The sequence below is a fragment of the Leguminivora glycinivorella genome, chromosome Z (assembly GCF_023078275.1).
Source record: "Leguminivora glycinivorella isolate SPB_JAAS2020 chromosome Z, LegGlyc_1.1, whole genome shotgun sequence".
Classification (NCBI taxonomy): Eukaryota; Metazoa; Arthropoda; class Insecta; order Lepidoptera; family Tortricidae; genus Leguminivora; species Leguminivora glycinivorella.
In genome coordinates, this window is record NC_062998.1 from 44,412,052 (window position 1) to 44,427,586 (window position 15,535).

The following is a 15,535-nucleotide window of genomic DNA, read 5'->3' on the forward strand; positions in this document are numbered from 1 at the left end:
AACGTACGTATGGAGAAGCGACAGTCCCTTTTCCTCCAAACATTGTAGAAAAGAAAACTGAATATGATCAAGTCTCCCAGTTACTAACAAAGCTTCCGATTGAGTATCGTAGAGATCATGTGTGTGTGTGTCGGTATCGAGACGCTTTCGGCCATGTAAGTTCTAATTCTTTTGTGCAATTAATAGAGACAAATCAAGGAGACAATCTGTGAGCCCGTGAGTCGCGCGGCGACGAGGTGAGAACGAATGGTATGTAGGCACCTCATCCGTCGCGACGCTGCGCCCACGTCGTAATTGTCCTACATGTGTACCTATTTTAAGTTCATATAATAAACTTCCACGACGGTGGCGTCTGATTAGGGGCGAGACTGACAGATCTGTGGTCGCGACGAGCCTCAATAGCTGTTTATTGTGTATTACAGCCGCCGAGTGTCGACTTCGGGAGTTCGTAATGTTTATCAACCCGGACGTATCTTACCCGCGCTTCATCGTAAATACCTATATGATAGGTACGCACGGAATTAGTGGCAAGTAGATTACTGTCTATATGTATTCCAAAATAAATATTGGAACGTAGGTACATCTAGAAATACGTATGGACACGCCGCATACCTCCCCGGACGACCTCTGGCCAGCACATACTTGTGTGCCTTATGCCGAGGCATAAATATACTGTCCCTTAGAATTCGCAGCATCCGCGTATGTAACTGCTTTACACGATCTTTTCGTTCCCGCAACGCAAAATATCCTATTATAAAAGCAAAGCCTTATAGCATCGCATGTCCGTCCTCATTGGCGCGATTCAAATTAATCTCTATTGTAAAGTGAAAAGATTGATATTATGTATTGTGTGAATGTAAGGGATCTTATTAATATGGACGGTGTGTCACACGAACACACGCGCACCGAGCCGGTTGCTACGTAGGTGTGTGTAAGTAACACTATCTCAATCCGTTGCCGTATACGTAACGAGAGACTACAAAATATTACTAACCGCGTGAACGGCACTCCCTTCATTTCGGAGAAATTAATTAAAGTTTCCGAGAAGCGAGGGTCTCATTCACCTAAGTATCTGATTAGGGAGAGCCGGTCGGGGCGCCGTGCGATCTTAGGTGTCGGGTGTACGGTGTCGCACTCCTCCGACTCCGAAACAATAGCTACGTGTGATTGTAACTCATTCAGTCCTCTGGAGTTTTATTTACAACCGTGTCATTGCGTTCTGGAGTAACGAACTTGATTGGAATATTTCTGATACACGTAACTGAACTGTATGAGATGATTGCATTAATTTGACATATAAATATCATATTATACTAGTGGTATCTACATAAATACTGTAATTACATGCACAAGCTAAGTTAAACACGGCATTCTTTACGCTGCTCGCTCGCAGAACTCTAAGCCCATATCATATAACATACTCTACAAAAGAAACTCGCACAACCTTTGACTCATTATAAAGAACAATAGCTCACCATACGAACGGTTACTTATTCATGGTACTTTATTAAAGTTGAAAAAAGAGCACCACCAATCGTTAAATTACGATTCGGAACAAAAAGGGGTCAGCTGAGAACCGACGGTCGACTGGGAACTGCAAAAATGACGAAGATTGTTCAGGGCTCATTATGAAGTTAAATGAACGGTGTTTGGTTTTGTTGCCGGTTACGTGTTCCGAGGCCGAGCACGCGTGTTGGGCCTAGGACGTGTCAAATCCGAAAGGCCCTAACGATATACCAATCTCGTAGTCATAATACGGACTTGCTGCCTTCCTGTCGGCTAGCATATGTGGCGAGGCATGGTCCCGGCCATAAATACTGAATAACTCAACTCTAACTACTAGTTGCTTGACAACCATTCAAATTACTGAGCATGTTTTAACTGTATAGTCCAAACTACTAAATTTCTAAATTCTAACGTCGAATGCGATACCGACTAGCCTATACCTGGATGCGTCTAGATCCGGAGCAGTTAAGTCTACGTGACTAGTCATCAAAACATTCTGGGAAAAAAGGATTCTCGGTATCGCCGCGCAAAACAAGATCAATAACCTAACCACAAAATTAAAATTTTGAAAAAACCCCCGACCGCGACATAGTAGACCGATTTTCATGAAACATAGCTAAGAACACTCCCGACTAACTCACCTTTCAGACAAAAAAAAAAACTAAATCTGAATCGGTTCATCCGTTCGGGAGCTACGATGCCACAGACAGACACACACACAGACAGACAGACACGTCAAACTTATAACACCCCGTCGTTTTTGCGTTTCTGAGTTAGTCGGGACTGTCGGGAGTGTTCTTAGCCATGTTTCATGAAAATCGGTCCACTATGTCACAGTATAATAAAGAGTACTATCGTACAGTATGGCCACTCCAGCTCCCCGCTGAAAGTGCCACCCACCCCCTCTCGGTTACCTCACCTTTACCGCCTGTCAAAAACGCGAACAGTCGATCTGTCATATCTCACTCATACAAGCATGGTACGTAGGAACTAGGAACGCACCACTTTCTTATATTTGATCGCCAGTGTCCGAGATGTGACTATGTCGCGGTCGGGGGTTTTTTTCAAAATTTTAATTTTGTGGTTAGGTTATAGTTTTAGAAGTATTTTGCACCGTCGTAACAATTACCCGTATTTTAGGTACCTACTTATAAATCTTATAATGAAATCAATCAAAATGTATTGTTCGCGTTCCGTGCTCGCTTTAATTCAGCCCAGCGCGTGGTGTAAAGTCGCTCACAAAATATTAATCTGGAACCCGACTCTCGGTAAGCAAGCCTGACGAGTCGTGTGACCCAAATAAAAACAACTTTGTCACCTTTTGTTCCAGCTTGTTTCGCAAATGAAAATACAGCGCAGCGGTGGGGAAGTTGCGTTTACCATTTGAAAGCCTGAAGATAAATTAAATAGGCCGACTAGTTGATTGACGGATTTAAACTAAATTAGCTGGTTTAGTTTTAGACAGAATGTGAACTTCAGCAGTAGCACATGACAAGGTGTGCAAAAAGTTTACAATAGTACATTACGATACAAGTGCGTAAAAAAGGAAGTTCGAAACGAGTGGCGATAAATTAAAACACGACCGAAGGGAGTGTTTTAAATCGACACGAGTTACGAATTTCCTTTTCGCACGTGTATCGTACGACGTTTTTCAGTACAGATGGCCCTCCGAAGTTTCGACCTGACAAATAATGACCCACTTCTCGCACTAGCGCGTAAAAAAAACACCATCTGTACTGAAAAATATATGACATGTTTAAGTAGGTATAGGTATACAGAGTCGTCCTCCCAAAGGTACCTATACCTAATGTAAGTATGTAAGTGTAATTAATATCACATAGGTACATAATAATATTCATCAAAATCCCGAAGTACTTACGTCCTTAGATGGCTAGGTAAGTACTAAATAGGTACTTTAATATGAATCTCGTGTTTGTTTTGATAGTTAAATATGTGAAAGCACGTCATGAAGATTAAAACAATGTACCTACACTTTACCACTTGCAACACGACCATTAATTACGCACGTGAATTCATATCATAGCGACAATATGGACTATTTTTAAATAATAGGTAACGATTACTAGCCACAACAAAATGGCGGCTGCATGGTAGCCATTTTGTTGTCACTGATTCGATTTTTTTTTCAAAAGGGTGGCGGAACAATAGTCTTGCTTGGTACCTATACACTTTAAGTATTATTCTGGCTCGAAATAAAGGCTTTTTAAAAGATTGTTCTTAAAGGTCACCCCTCCACTAAAAACTTTATAAATTTGTTATTGAACTCACACCGATATAAATCTTTATTAACTAGATATATACACAACTACAACAAATAGCAGGTTATCATCAAGTAACGACAGCGTGTGATTATTTAACTTTAAATAAGCATTGCACTTTCAGTTAAACAAGTATAATTATCGCCTTCAACAATATTTTAAACACCAATCATTTATATAAACTATAATTGTGGTGTTATAATTATTCAAATGAGAGGTAAACAGGCCATTATTCGTTATATTATAGCTATCGAAACTATTAGGTGACTAGGTTTTGTAGCTTAATATATACAACGATAGTCCTTATTTAATCAGATTTATTTCACAACCAATTTTACAATGGGGTGCCAAATAGGTACCTAATATAAAATAAATACATAGTAGAAAAGGAAATCGAGGCGAATCGGTTCCGGACTCGATGAGACGTCTGAAAAGTGATGTGAGCAGTAGGCAAGTTAGTTGTGAGCGAGCGTATACTTGTATGGCCGATTAATGATACATTTAATTGGGCGAGAAAACCGACGCCCGCGCATGCCCCTACCCAGAACGCGATTAAGCGTTTATAGCCCATTCTTATAGTTAATTGCAGTTTAAAGAAAATTAAAATACGTAGAAGATCCTCGCATACTTGCCTGAAAACGCACGTAACGGTAGGTTTATTTCACAGAACATATGCAGTAAAATGACTCGACATTGATTACCATTTTAGTCAAAATCCATTATCGAAACGCTCAAGTTAGGTATCCCTTAATAAAAAGAAGAATTCAGAATAGACTCCTGGACTTGTTTAGCAAAAATGTAAAAAATAATTTTGTCATTTCTTAGGTACTTCCTTTAACGGATTAAGAGTAATTAGACTAATTAGTATAAGTTAGCAAAGTATACACATGTTCGGTGTCACCTCGTACCTCGTGCGAACTGCTCCAGAGCGACCAGTCAATGCCAGGTCTGGAATGAGCCGAGATGTTTTCACACATGCAAATATGTGTCCCAAATCGCCGGAGTGGAATTTATCCCACGTCGTCCGACCCCATGCGTCCAGTCCAGAGCTATATAGATTTAGATACTCTTTATTATGTTATAATGTCGCCCCTAACAGAGAATTGAGAAGTTAAAGATCAAGAAAATATTGTGTTGTCAGTAGTAGAGGCGAAAGCTCGGAAATAATGAGGATAATCCCCTTTGTTAAGGGAGTGCGTCCCTCGCATGAGGCTTCTTATCAACAAGATAGTGAAAGTAGATCGCGCACGCACTGCCCTGCTGCCGGGCATTATCTTTATTAACATTCGACTACTGTTCACTTAGGATTTCACCGTTTTAATTATGACCCGAACTAAGTAATTGACAGATAAGTGTGACGAGTCCTATATTAATTCGACAGCCATGAAATTTAATAAACCGTTATCAAAGAGCAAATACGGATGAGCACCGGTTCTAATAATTTGCCAATAAATTAACCACTCAAAGATAATGTGGGAACGATTGGGGAATAATGAATTTATTGGATACCTACATAGTGGATGTTCGCACGGACAGCGCGGACGGCGCGCGTTTTGCATTTTTGCGCTCCATTCAGTGCCCCTGCTGCTTTGTATCGGCTAAGCTCGCACTGCTGACTGCTCGCAGGCATTCTCTGCTGAGAATTAGGCACAATATTGTTGGCCGCGCAACCTTGAGATGGAACACGAAATATAATATTAAATTGCTTTCGTTTTAATCTTTTAGACCTCTCGCCATAAACATCTACCTACAAATATAAGACGCGAGATTGTAAAAGTCATTGAGGTATAACGTAACGATAACGACTTCCACTATACAACCTGGATTTTTTTAAATACAAGAACTATTGTAGGAATTAATTTATTTGTTATTAATAACAAATTAATTAATTGTTAACGCATACATAGATTAGATAGGTACCTAATTAACATATAATACTGTAAAAAAAGAATTATTGGAAGTTATTTATTTCTTTTACTTAAACTGTAAAAAGACTAATCTTTTACTTCTAACATGTAAATAAATACTATTCCAGGTAACAAGAATATACTCTGTTGGAACTTAAAGGACAAATATATAGGTACTTTCCATACCGTTTGATTTTACTTTGTCGATTAGTATTTTTAATTTGTTTTATGATGATGATGTCCTCCCAGACGTAACCGTCGACGTCGACGTCCTGGCAAGCTTTTAATTTACTTAATTTACTATTAATAAAAAATATTAATAAAAAAAAAGAATGTTGTTTATATAGGTAGGTTGTTATTTATTTAATCTGAACTATATAACTGTGGGTCTAGTGAAAAAGGTTATAACTCAAATTGACTCGGTGAAAAAGGGCACAAGTCCCACCTCGGACTTGTGACCTTTTACACCGAGTCAATTTGAGTTATACCCTTTTTCACTAGACCCACTATAAATTAGGAGTATTATTGAATATGTACATTTTATAACATAATAAAAACACTCAAATTAAAATCTTAAAAATAAATTATAACTCAATTATAACTAAATAACTACTTAAAAATAAGCTTAATAATAAATAATGCTAATGAAATAATTAGAAAATAATACCTAATCATAAAAAAATACAGTTTATTGTATCTTTATTTCATTCGCTTTTGATGTTTGCTGGAATTGTAGCACCGGTCACGATCTCTCTGCTTAGTGCGTTTTCACATTATCCGATCCGATATCGGATATCGGAAGGATTTCAATGGAGAAAATCCAAGATGGCACCTGTAATGTATGGGATATCGGTCCTACATCCGTCCTTTTGCAACAAACAGTAAGGTAAAATACCCCATAATGGACGGTGATGCCATTATGGACAAAAAAACACAAATCCTTAAAAATAAGTATCTAAAACAAGTTTCTAAAAACTGACGGCTATGTACCATAAACTAGAGTTATAGAGCTGTTTCATTTTGAAGTTTCAATTAATTCGGTTATTTCTGAAGGATTTGGCGACAAGATAAAATTCACCAGTTTACTGAAAAAATATCAAGACGAATTCTTAGTAATGTTGCTAAGAGAGTTGAGTTCATGTATAAAATAATAAAAAAATAACGCACGGTGTAATCTTGAATGCGTTTTACTTACTGCATTAAGCATGAGATAAGGTATAAAACATACTAGTTTGTTGCTCCAGAGATATAAAGAAATGACGTTATTTTGCGAGTGTCCATTACTGGACCCGAAAAACTGCGTACCTCCTATGATGGACAAGGAACAATTTACAAAACCAAAATTTACAAGAAACAATCCTATGTTAAAATAACCCAAACTAATTGTATTTATGGTACGTATAAAATTGACTCATTGCGTATCAGTTGGCTTTAAAAGTAAAATTTTAAACTTATTTCACTGTCCATAATGGGGGATCCATTACTGGAGAACTGCCGTCCATAACTGGAGAAAAAACACCTAGTTTTAATTTGTTAACTATGAAGAAACCAATAGGAGTATCTATTCTGCAATACGCTTGAAATGTAAAAGAAGGATAGGACATTCAAGATTTAACACGCTTAGCGGTAGAATTTTTACATTTATTAGTGAAATATCAAAAACAGGCGAATTTTTTTCTTAAACTGTCCATGATTGGGTCCGTCACCTTACATAAATTAATGAATGTAATTACACTTCATTAGGTTGCATCATGCGAAAAGTCATAGCCAAAAATAACGACGGTATGTAGTTATGTAAATCAAGAGCCAATAACTTTGTTAGTTTTGAATATGGTCCTAAAACAATAATTTTTGTAGAGTTGATATAGTGCCGAGTAATATATAGTATCTTTAATATATTATGTAGAGGTTACTATCTAACTAGGTAAGGTACCTACAGCGGGGCAAATGTCGCCGACACGAAATCTCTTGTTTAATCCATTTTTTTCCATTATTACACTATGATGTTAAGTTCTACATGTATCGACTGAACACGCCTACCATATGTAACCGGTGGACAGTGGACACTCTATTTAATAATGCAAACATTGTAAAACATAAAACAAATGGACCAGTTACATTTGCCCCAGTCGAGTTTTGCCCCACTGTATCTTATACGAATATTGATGATATTTTTTTTATATAGGTAAGTATTTAGGCAGTTTATTCAGAAGATTTGGCTCAACCAGCAAGATTTATTACTGACTATACTAAAAAAAAGGAAAGTGAATGACAAAAGTCAAAGTATTTTTTTATATAGTACACGATTTGTTTTTAAGACTATTAGTTTCAGGGCGGCACATCTTCCGTTTTTATGTATACTGACTATATATGTATAATTATAGTGGCATTTACTTTTAAGTGTTATGAAATAGTACATTACATCAGAGGCCGGGAAAATGAGGATTTCCGGCCAAGTGGATATATACGGCCGAGCGATCGTGCGAGCGAGGCCGGATAGGGATACGAGGCCGGGAATCCGTTTTCACGCCGAGGCATGTACTCGTATAGTCCTTTTCTCAAACATACAATGAAATAAAAAAAAATGCTCTAAATAAAGGACAATATTTTATAAAAAAAAGTTACTTGCAGGCCTAGGCCTAAAAAATAATATGAAATCCCTTTACAGTCCTCTCGAGTTGTTGCGCCCAAAAAGCGATACTTCCCAGTCCATTTTAAGGAACGTAAAGACAATATTTCATTGCATGTTTGAGAAAAGGATTTTTTTGCTATTACGGGGTTGTTGAAAGAAAACGTCATCGTGATATTGCAGTGATCGCCCACACCCCAATTGAACCCTTATTCTACGACACCCACGGGGAGAAAGAGGTTGGCGAAATTCTTAACCCGTCACCGCATTGGTACCTGACAACCTAACAATAAATAATAAAAACATTAAGAAAAAAATCTAAATAGTTAATAATGTGTTGTTTTTATTTAATAGAACCTCCTTCTTCTGGGTACAGAAGTCGGTTAAAATTTCTTAATTGCATTTATAACTTTCTAAGTTAATTTTATAGGACATCCTGAAAGTCTCATTTCAAACTCTCCTGTATTATTTTATCAATATAAAATAGTTATTTGTTATACAAGGGGGCAAAGTTGTATTTTATCGCCGAGTGTGGAATTGAAAAACGAGCAAGTAAAAGGATTCTATAGTTGAACCACGAGCGAAGCGAGTGGTTCGAGAATAGAATCCTGAACTTGCGAGTTTTTTAACACACGAGAAGTAAAATACATTTGTACCCGAGTGTAGCACAAAACTTTTCCCCTCACTATAGCGAGGAAACTACAACGCAAAAAATGCGTTTATCACTGCTTCCAGTAGTTCCACAGGTGGTAAATCATCTTTATTACTAGATTCACCTACTTTTATCAATTTTAAACCAGTTAATTTGACTTTATTCAAGGTCAAATTACTTTACCCACTAGTGGATAAAATGCGTTTTTACCCGCTGGTATTAAAGGACAAAACACGTGTTTCCGAGCTAGTGAGGGGAAAAATGATTTAACATTAGGCCTAGCACATGATGGCCGCGGGAGTACGTCGCCGCGAGATAGATGACACGTCTTTGTCTAATTGTATTAATGACATAAGGACAGGTAGTCTATCTCGCGGCGACATACTCTCGCGGCCATCATGTGCTAGGCCTGCAGGACATGATATTTAGTCATATTTGATTACGATGGTTGAAATACTTTGCTGAGGTTTTTTTTATACCACCTCGGTGGCAAAAAAGTATACGTTCCGCCTGATGGAAAGCGGTCACCGTAACCTATGGACGCCTGCAACTCAGGGGGTGCCACATGCGCGTTGCCGACCCATTAGAAACTTGTACAATCCTTTATTTTATTTAAGTAGGTACCTATATATTGAAAGTATAGTCACGGTTATTAACTTTTTTTAGTGTTTAAACCGAATTTGTTGTTCAATTATTTCTCCATGAATGTGCAATTATGTCCAATGTAAGAATACGCTAGAAAAGGCAACAGTTAGGTAAGTAAACAAACACCGTGACTTATTAGATACATGATATAAGTTGTTCAAGGCCCATAACAAATACTAAAGCATAAAATTGTAGAATATAATCATAATACGTTGATTGTGACATGCAAGATAAAGACAGATTTCTATGTGCCATTTTACATAATGTACCTACATACATTAAAGCTAAGTATGGCATAGATGTGTCAATTCGATTGTTCATCAACGACTAGCCACGTAGATTATGATCTATGTGTTTACGTGCGGCCGGGAATGGTAAGGCTCTAACTACCTACGAGTGTTATGAACGAGTAGGACGTTTCTCTTCTGAGCTGAGGAGCTGCCAACGTGTAAGCGATGTGGGCGGGCTCAACAACTTGACAACATTTCATTTCTTCAGTTTAGAGCGTCGACTTTTCATGAATTTTTACCGGTTTGGAACGTATACCAACACATTATATTTTAATTTCGACAGTTTTATTTAATGTCGTATTTTTTCTTAAACACAAATACAATTTCAACTTATCGATTTTTTCCATGTTCTACCATTTCTGCACTATTAGGCCCTCCGCTCACGAGGCTACTCTCAAGCGACGCGATTGCAATGCAATTCATGGTTGCATACTGGTATGCTACTCGTTTCCGCACACAGTGCTACGCAACTGAGACGATTTTTATCATTTGCAGTGCAACATTCGTGCGTACAAGATGATGAAACACGATGAATTTTGAATCGTGACGTTATTTATCACTCACCCCTTCATAGTTTGTAGTAGGTTAATGTAATAATAGTAGGTAAATAAACCCTTCATTTCATAAAAACAAAATATAATACCTATACTGACCTGTCATATTCATTTTTTTGCCAATATCATTCCACGCCTTTTCCACCACATCTTTTCTCATATATTCTGGCAGCTTATAATTATACAAACACGGATAATTTTCCACTTCTTGGACAAATCGAATATTAAACTTTTGATCCACCGCCATTTTTGTTTGCAACGTGCATGCGACTCGAGTAGCGTGCGACCAGCAATGACAGTCGCGTGCGACTGGTAGCATATGGGTCGTAGACGCGTCTCGTCGTGTGCGGAGCGACGTTAATTTGTATGCAGGCTACTCACGAGCGACGCGTATCATACGCGTATGAGACGAAAGTCGCTTGAGAGTAGCCTCGTGAGCGGAGGGCCTTAAAGAGTGTTCACGAGTGTTTAGGAGATACATATTGAACTCAAGATAATTCACGATTCATTTGATGAGTCTTCGTATATTTTTTACAGATATGGCAAATCTCTCTCGTCTCTTTCGAGCAAAGAAAACCTTGCATACTAACTTCTTTGTCGAGAGAGGACCTTTATTCTTCAGCCTATATTATATATAAGTACAATGTACAATAACTAATTGTTATATTATAATTATCACTCATATCATTAGTGAATGTTATATTTATTTATGTACCACAATGTACTAATGCTGTTCTCAGGCATGGGCCGCATGGGCGTTGGTACACCAGTCGCATAGAAGCAAGTGGTATAAGTTTCAATGTTCAAATGAACATGAAATTGGTGCAAAGAGAGATAAAAATAATGAATTAAAAAGCATGTATAAAGCGTGTATGCTAAGTAAAAACTACATAATAAATAAACATTAATGGAGAATTAAATAATGCAATTTATGGACTCTAGTCGATTTTTTAATAGTGTACCTACTTACCGCTACCTACAAAAAATATATACACGGTGTAATTTGAGGAAACCGAAAGATTTTAACTACGCATTTCTCAGGACAAAATAAAGATACAATGTTATATGACGTTAAGCAAATTTCGCCAAAAATATTTTTTGGATGTATTTTCACATAAAAAGTAAATGTTATTTGTAAAACTGGCACATAAAATAAAAATTTACATTTTTTTTTCTAAAAAAGTACTTTTTTGCAACGAGTCAACTCACTAGTTACTTTTCGATATCTATCAACGAGGATAGTTGTCCTATAACGGCATCATAAGCCAACTATCCTTGTTAAAACAGCGTTATGTTCTGAGAAATAATAATTGTTGTTTTTTTAAATGCTTATAACTCTGAAAGTAGGCGAAATCCAGAAAAGTTTATACGACATTTTACTCTTCTAATATGATGAGGAATACGCTGTCCAAATTATTCGGTTTCCTCATGTTAATTGTACAAAATTACAAATTGTACATATGCTTTTTTGATAGCGTTGTTGCCACTAAGGGACTAAATATAACTAAATATATTGATAGATATCATAAACCAAAATATAATATTCAATTACAGCTGCACTTACTAATTACTACTTACATGTATTTTTTATGTGCAATACATTTAAAAATAGTTGTCATCTCTTCTTTTGGTCTCAGTAATTCGGGTTCCTCATGAACCGTGTACATTATTTTAAAACATTTACTGCAGAATACAGGACACATCATATAAAAGCGAAACAGACTAATTGATTAGACTTAGACTGGGCCCAAACCAGACAATGATTATAATTATTAAGATGTCACATCGTTACTAAACCCATCTGTCGCTATGACATGACAACTGACATTTCAACCAGACCAAAGACTCTTGACACTGAGAGCTCGGTATAGCAATTGTTCGAATCGGGTGTGACGACACGCTGTATCTGGATGGAACGCGTAGGTACCTACGTGTATGACTACAACAGTGCCAATGTACACGATTGGCAATAACAAATAAGGCCTGCTGTCCACGAATAGCTGCATAAACGCTGCACGCATTAATATCATAGAGCTATCTATCTATCTATCTATCTCTATCTAAAACTTTTCAAAAAGCTGTCTATGGCATAGTACGTATAAGATAACTCTATGTTTTACTGTGCGTGAAACCGTTGCACTCTGGCGGAAAAACTTTGATGTAATATTTCCTTTAGTAACGAAATTGTGAACGATAAATGAACGATCTTAATTGTAATAAAATAGTCTGTGTCCGACAATTCAGCTTTTATTGGATAATTGATTAATTATTACGCGGTTTTTGCCCCTTTTTTGTAGGCCATTAAAACAAAAATACCAATAAAATATCATTTTAAATTGTTCTGACACATGTATAGATAGACAAATAATCATTGCTCTAGCTTCTAAAACCAAGAATAAAACTGTAGAGAGCGTTTATATCGAGAAATACACCTTATATTGTTTGTTATTTCATTTCTTGTCATGCAAGTTAACATACGCGATTATGAATAAAATTACTTGATATTAGGGCTGCCATCTCGAATGTCGCCAAACCCGGACAAAGATACAAAAAAACCCGGACATTTGGCGTAAATCGCATTTTTCCCCGGACGGGTCAGAATTTATTTTTAAAAAACATGACCTTTAATTTTCATCCATTTATTTTTTTCATTTCACACGTGTAATTTGGGCATTTTCGCGAGAAGAAACACCAAAAAAAAATGTTTTTAAGGTAGGTAAATTTTATGTTTCCTACTATTTTTCCTACTCAGAATCACGAGCCCTTTCGATCTAGGACAAAAACAGTAGACAAAAAACGAAAGTTTAGTGGTCACAAAATTTTCTATTATTTTGCGTACTTTCCACTTTGTAACCGCGGTAAAAAGTGTTTGAAAAATGGTAACGAAGTGGAAAAATTAAATTTGGGACGCTTTTTTTTCCTAGTTGGATCGAAAGGGCTCGTGATTCTGATTAGGAAACATATTAAATTTACCTAATATCTTACAAAAAAAAACTTTTTGAATCTCATTTCGCGAAAATGCCTATTTGCAATAAACAATAACAAAAACAAAAGAATTTTTCTTACAAAAAAAAAAAAGGTTTTTTTTTAGGTTACTAAGTTACTAGGTCAAATGGGGTATCGTTAGAAAGAGCTCAAATTGCACATAATTATCAAAACTATTTCTTATATTTTTTTTGTAAGAAAAAAAGAATTTTGCAGGAAAATGTTTAAAAAAATACCGTTCTTTCCCCGCCCCCTTATCTCCGAAGCTTACCAACGAAAAATTGTAAAAATTTTACGAAACATTGGCTTTATGCTAAATATTAAAGGAAAAATTAAATCGAGTGTGTATCTTGGAAACTGTTTCTTTAATTGACAAAACTTTTCAATTTTATCACCCTTGTTTATATACATCTATATCATATTTCAAAATTATACGAGATTTTACCTAAAACATTATGTTTCAAATAAAGTAAAAACTGTCGAAATCGGTTAACATTATAAAGAATTATCCCTGAATAACCATCATATAATACAGGCCGCGCAAATTAGTTAGAGAATTCACCGAGGGATGGCACTATACTATACACAATAATGCTCATTAGTACCTATACTTCTAGTCAAGCCATTAGAGTTACATATATGAACTCAGTTTTTTTTAACCATTGAAAGTTTGTACGAATACGGAACCCTCGGTGGGCGATCCAAGTCGCACTTGGCCAGTTTTTTATTATGTAAACAGATATTAGTTAATCAGTCAACTTAAATTCACTGATAAATACTTAAATTCAATGAGGTGCTTCCTTACGTGAAAAGTGTCCGGGTTTTCCCCGGACACTTCTTGACTCCCCGCCCGGACGGCCTCCAAACTAGGACAAATCCGGGGAAACCCGGACGGATGGCAGCCCTACTTGATATCTATATTTCGTCAACCGAGATTCCGGATTAATACCGGTATTTAGAAGCCCTAGTAACCAAGTGCAGAATGACGAACACGCGTCTATGCAGCTACGCTTCCGTGGCTAGCAGGCCTAAGTTGCGCACAGAGCCATCCATCACCCTGCCATTCGGCATGTAACGTTAATCGCGTTCATTGTATTGTCGTAATTGTTTATCAACGTGAAAATTCACAATCGTTTGTTCTCGTTCGAAACGCGTGAGTCGATTGTTGCATATTGGATTTTCCTGTACCTAACTTATGTGTATGTATGTAGGTTTGATAGTCTTTTTGGTGGTGCGAATGACCCTAAGGGACTACCGAAACGAGTTAAAAATGTGTCAAAATATAAATATAATTACATACACATATTGCAAAAAAAAAGCTTAAGAAACAAAAACGAAAAATTTGGTACCTAATCACTAAATGATAGAAAGAGCTTTAGTAATATAAATGTATCCATTACCAATCATTTAAAAGTTTTAAACTCAATATACGCGGTGTAGCATGAGGAAACCGAATAATTTTAACAGCGTATTCTATATATCTTCATCATATTAGAAGAGTAAAATGTCATATAAACTTTTCTGGATTTCGCCTACTTTCAGAGTTATATAAGCAATTAAAAAAAATAACAATTACTTGGCACAACCGAATATTCGGCCGAATGTTCGGTTCGGGAAGAGCTGAACCGAATGTTCGGTCTAATATTCGTATTTGGCCCATTTCTACTTGGTAGCTAGTTTCTGACCAGCGTTAATTTGACGAAACGTGAACACAAAACTTCTTTGCTGTACCTAATTATTGCAAGCTTTATTGTCTAAAGTTTAGACTCTACACAATGTATGCTATGATCAATATGATCATAACATGTAGGTACACCATATAAAATAGGCATTATATGATATGACTTATATTCTAATCTGTGTATGGACGAAATAAATGGACGGAAACTAATAATTGCTAGGAAATACTACTAATAATAGCCCTGATTACAAATTTAAACGTTTTCACTTACATACGGGCGCCTCCAATTTTAATTTCCTATAATTTGATTAGTAGCTATCTAACGATTATTGTCGAGAATCGTGAATGAAATCTGTATCGGGCCATCAGCGCGGCGGGGTGATAGTTTAATTGCTTCCTACGACGGC

The 15,535-nt window shown here is 36.6% G+C and overlaps 1 protein-coding gene across 2 annotated transcripts in view; it reads right to left on the reverse strand.

Annotated features, from left to right (window-relative positions):
• LOC125241477 (homeobox protein caupolican) overlaps positions 1-15,535 on the reverse strand; it is a 63,185-nt gene that overhangs the window by 46,287 nt on the left and 1,363 nt on the right. The window lies entirely within an intron of this gene.